The sequence below is a fragment of the Oryctolagus cuniculus genome, chromosome 19 (genome assembly GCF_051225735.1).
Source record: "Oryctolagus cuniculus isolate XC-2025 breed Fujian yellow rabbit chromosome 19, ASM5122573v1, whole genome shotgun sequence".
NCBI lineage: Eukaryota > Metazoa > Chordata > Mammalia > Lagomorpha > Leporidae > Oryctolagus > Oryctolagus cuniculus.
The window spans coordinates 13,675,695-13,681,512 of NC_142885.1; positions in this window are offsets into that span (position 1 = coordinate 13,675,695).

Consider the following 5,818-nt stretch of genomic DNA (forward strand, 5'->3'; position numbering starts at 1 on the left):
TTGGACCTCAAACATCCCATTTCCTCTACTCTGTTCCTCCAGAGACGGCTTCTTGTTACATTCACACATTCCCATGATTGTAATATCAGGTACTGCTTTTATTTGGTTCACCAATTTTAGCTCTTATCTGTTCACTTCCTCTTTTGGTATAAGATGAAATATACTTATGAGACCACCTATTACTTGGCTATCGAATCGTCAATATTTATCTTTTGGGATTTTTCTCTTTTCTGTTTTGAAAAATTCTTTCTCATTGACTTCCAATTCTTTGTCTTTTTGCCTTGCCTTCTGGGATAGGTTTTTCATCTTTTCTTCCGAACTCATTGGATTTTTCATTTCTCCTGTCATGACTTTTATTTCTAAGAGCACCACATTTGATCTCTAAATTTAACATTTTTTCACTTATGTTTGATGAAAACAATATTTCCCTTTTATCCTTCTAAAAATACGAATAATGTGATTTTTTTAAAAAATTTTTTTCTCCCTGGTTAATTTATATGGCTTTAAGATGGTTTTTGTCTGTCCACTGTCCTGGTGTCTATATCCGTGCTGGTGTGTATACTCGGATGTCCAGCCATCCTCAGTTGTCTGTTTCTAATAAAAATCATACTGGAAGCTCCCAGCCTGTGGGCGGGACTTGTGAGCTTCTCTGTGTGACTGCTTGGAGCTGATGTCCCGAGGGCTGGTGTCTGCAGGTCTTCCATATTGAACAGGTCAGATGTGTCATGGAATACAAATATCCTGTTTGGAAAACGTGGCTCCAAGCCTTTAGAGGAAGAGTTCTGAGAGTCTCAGAATCCAAACTTTAATACAAAACTGCTAAGTCTCACATCACTGGCATGGGTAGACCCCCCAAAAAACTCTCCAGAGAGTTAGTCTCCAATCTTGGGTCAGGATAAAGAAGAAGCAGACAAGGAGGGGCCTGGGAGCAGGGGAAAGAATGCAGGGAGCTAATTCCTGCTTTAAAGATGACACTTGGGTTGCCCACATGCCCAGCTTAAGTCTCAGCACTACTTCAGAGGCCAGCCTCTTGCTAATGCACGCCCTGGGAGGCAGCCAGCCGCGAGGGCTCAATACTGGGTCCCTGCCACCCATGCAGGAGACTCAGGTTGAGTTTGGGGCTCCTGGCACAGGCCTGGACAAGCTCTAGTTATTGCAGGCGTTTGGACAGTAGATGGAAAAAATTCTCTCTCTCTCTCTCTCTCTCTCTCTCTCTCCCCCTTTCAAATAAATCAAAATAAACAATAATGGTAAATATGTACGATTACCTTGTGGCGATTACGACAAAGGTACATTTAAAACGATTTTTAAGGAAGTGAAAATTAATGTGCACATCCAGCCCACACTCCACCGGGACGTCCTGAAGAGTTCTCTGGAATGCAGCTCCCCCACGCCCCATCGCGTGGAGCCTCCTGTGGCTCTGAGTGGATCTCCTTGCTCGGTGTCTCTGAGGCTCTCTCCGTGGGGTGCTGCTCTTCACTTGGGGAACCCGAGCATCAAACTCCCCCTTTCTGATCACTGGAAAGCTGAGACCCTGGCTAACGGGACCCTCAGCCTTTTAAGTGGGACAATGTTTGGGTAAAGGCACTTTGGACTGGCATTGGATTCCCCTATTGCGGTTTTGCCAAGGCGACAATTTCACAGCAAGTCATAAACCCTGACACCGACCGGGACATGGTTTTGCAAGGAAGCGGTTCCTGCGCTGTTCCAGGGATTGGGTTAGATTCCATGTGAAAAGCTGTTTTTATGAGAGAGTTGAGTCATGATTTAATAGCTTTTCCCTCAAGCTTTTAATATGATCCAGACAGTTGGATGGTAAGATTTTCTTCTTATAATTAGAAAAAGCTATACAGGCACACATATGCGCATGCGCACACACACACACACACACACACACACACACAGGGACTTCAGAAAGTCTGTGGAAAAATAAAATGAAAAGCTAAGTTTAGGGGTTGGGGCTGTGGCATGGGCTAAGGTGCCAGCTATGGCTCTGGCAACCCATGTCTTAATACCAGTTTGAGCCCTGGTTGCTCCACTTCCACTCAATGGAAGATGCCTCAAGTCCTCGGGTCCTTGTGTCCACGTGGGAGACCCCAGTGGAGTTCCAGGCTTCTAGCTTTTTAGGCTGAACCAGTCCCTGCTGTTGCAAGCATGTGGAGAGAGAACCAGCAAATGGGAGATCTGTCTTTGTCTCTCCCTATCTCTATCACTCTACCTTTCAAATAAATAAAATAAAACTTAAAAAAAAAAAAAACAGTTAAGTTTAGGGGACTAGCATTTGGCATAGCCATGAAGCCATCACTTAGAACCCCTTGTCCCCCTACCTTCACTCCCACTGCATCCCCATATCATAGTATCCAGGTTCAAGTACCAACTCTGCTTCCGATTCCAACTTTCTGCCCATGTGCACACTGGGAGACAGCAGGAGACGGCTCAAGTAGGTGGATCTCTGCTATCCACGTGGGAGACCTGGATTGACTTCTCAGCTTCCAGCTGCAACCTGACCCAATCTTGGGGTGCTGTGGGCATTTATGGAGTGAACTGGTGGATGGAAAAATGGAAACATCTACCTCTCTCTCTCTCTCTCTCTTTCTCTCTCCCTGCCTTTCAAATATAAGTAAGTCAGTAGAGTAAATAAATAAATACATATTTAGAAAACCGAACATCTAGTAGGCATCTGCTGTGTGTTAGGAACTATGAAAACGCTCAGGAAGTATTTTGATTCCCACCTTGGGGAGCAGATTCGCTAACTTGAGCACTGTGTGTGTGTGTGTGTGTGTGCAGGTTTTGTTGTTGTTGTTGTTGTTTGTTTCATTCTTACAGCGTACAGTCAAAATCTCATTTTCCAAAGTGACTAAAGTGTTTCCTTCCAGACTACCTTCGCGGCGGTTAATCATTTATCACACAGTTGGGCTCGTTCTTGCTGTCTGTGTTGTAGTTCGGCTTGCTCCAATTCCCGGCTGACTTTCATTGTCCCTTTATTTGGGAGGTCGCTACGCTGTAAGAGGAATGCACGCAGGGGAGATGCCCCTCCCTCTCCACTCCTAGTGCTTCCTCTTCCCCTTTTGTTTGCCCCTCCTCCCTACATAGACAACCAGTTTGTTTAGGTGTGGATTTAATCGTTCCCATTTTTTTCATAAACAAGCAAGATACATATAGATTGTAAAGCTTTTTTTTTTTTTTACATATTGCCATTTCATTTTTCCAAAAAGCTTTTTTGACCAACACTCTCTTAAGGAGAATATAATGGTTACTGTTTTACTGTAATTTTTGCCTAATGAATAGTTTCTCTTGGATTTTTGGTAATTTCAATGCTAGCAAAGATGTGGAGAAAACTGAACTTGAATACACTGTTGGTGGCAATGCAAATAAAACCCTTATGGAGGGCAGTATGGAGATTTCTTTAGACAACTAAAAGTAGTTCCAGAGGAAATAAAAGCGGAATGTAGGCCCGGTGCCTAGGCTCACTTGGCTAATCCTCTGCCTGCGGCGCCGGCACACTGGGTTCTAGTCCCGGTCGGGGCACGGGATTCTGTGCCAGTTGCCCCTCTTCCAGGCCAGCTCTCTGCTGTGGCCCAGGAGTGCAGTGGAGGATGGCCTAAGTGCTTGGCCCCTGCACCTGCATGGGAGACCAGGAGAAGCACCTGGCTCCTGCCTTTGGATCCGCGCAGTGCGCTGGCCACAGCGGCCATTGGAGGGTGAACCAACGGCAAAGGAAGACCTTTCTCTCTGTCTCTCTCTCACTGTCCACTCTGCCTGTCAAAAAAAAAAAAAAAAGATATGGAATGGGTGGATGCAGCTAGAGATCATTATGCTAAGTGAAATAAACCAGACTCAAAAAGAAAAATACCACATATTTTGAGGTAGATAATATATATATATATATATAATATATATATATATATATAGATAATATATATATATATATATATATTTTGAGGTAGATAATATATATATATATATATATATATACCTCAAAATAAGAGTACCTTGTCATTTACATGGCAAAATTTATGACTATACGCCAAACGTCTCTTTATATATATATATATATATAAAGAGACGTTTGGCGTATAGTCATAAATTTTGCCATGTAAATGACAAGGTACTCTTATTTCACACATTAAAATAGAAGAAATATAGTGGGGGAATAGTAAGACTCTTGGGGTGCTATTAACCCTTAGTTCTTCATTTGGGCATTGGTTATGAGTGTGATAAGCTGGCAAAAAAACAAAAAACAACAACCAAAAAAACCTCCCTGATCTGTACGCTAAGTGCATTTCTTGGTACCTATACTGGATTTTAATAAAAATTCTTAAAAAGAAAATAATGGTGATTGAAAAAAATAATGCAATTTTCGGCCATTTCGCAGGCAACACTCAAACTCCTTTTCTCAGGGTGCCTCGTCCCAATTCCCAGGGACGTTTCGCATGCTTCTTAGCTGATTGTTTTCCCTCCATTACAGCCCTCTGTTCTCGGCCCATCGGTCTTCTGGAGACACCAGGCTTTCTTATAGATTTCCATAGACTCTCACACAATGAGGGTAATAACTCTTTGTCCTTCAAAACTGTTTGTACATTCTTTTTTTTTTTTTTAATTTTTTGACAGGCAGAGTGGACAGTGAGAGACAGAGACAGAGAAAAAGGTCTTCCTTTGCCATTGGTTCACCCTCCAATGGCTGCCGCGGCCGGCGCACCGCGCTGATCCAATGGCAGGAGCCAGGTGCTTCTCCTGGTCTCCCATGGGGTGCAGGGCCCAAGCACTTGGGCCATCCTCCACTGCACTCCCGGGCCACAGCAGAGAGCTGGCCTGGAAGAGGGGCAACCGGGACAGAATCCGGCACCCCGACCGGGACTAGAACCCGGTGTGCCGGTGCCGCAAGGCGGAGGATTAGCCTAGTGAGCCGCGGCGCCGGCTGTACATTCTTTTAAAGGCCCTACAAATCCTCCTGCCCATGTCCCCAACATGCTTTCCCCATGAGCTGCTAGGCTTATCCTTTTCAACCAAAGCAATGCAAGGCTAGCTTTAAAGAGTTTAGGGAACCAATGATCACTTTAAAATCCTCCAATCCTGGTTCTGGCACTGTGGTGTAGCGACAGCCTATATGGGCAACAGTTCAAGTCCCGGCTGCTCCACTTCCAATCCAGCTCTCTGCTGTGGCCTGAGAAAGCAGCAGAAGATGGCCCAAGTCCTTGGGCCCTGCACCGATGTGGGAGACCCGGAAGAACCTCCTGGCTCCTGGCTTTGGATCCGCACAGCTCTGGCCATTGCTGCCATCTGGGAAGTGAACCAGCAGATGGAAGACCTCTCTCTCCCCGCTTCTCTCTCTCGAGCAAAAAATAACAAAATTAATGGAGTCTGCAAGTGTTGTCTGAAATGCATGAATGGTTTTGAGTCTGATTTCACATGTTTACTGCTTAGTTTCAACTACAGATGTTTTCTCTCATGCTAAGAAGAGAGTGCCGAGAAGGTTTGAGTCTATGCTCACTTTAATATAAGCTCTTTGGTTACATACTCATTATCTACAAGGAGCAAGGAGTTTTATTTCATAATAATAAGTGATTTTGAGCTAGATCACATTGTGCTGCTTAGTATTAGCCACACTTGCTCAACTGCCAAGACTAATGTTAAGACTAAAGACTAATGTTTAGACTAAGTCTAAACTTGCTCTCATTCACATTTTTGAATTTGAATTGAAAATACCACTTCCTGTTTGTTTTCAATTGCCCCACTCACTGTCTTTAAAGAGTTACCCTAGTTTTATCACTGTGGCACCGTGTGTTAAGCCACTGTTGGGATGCTGTGTCCCCTATCA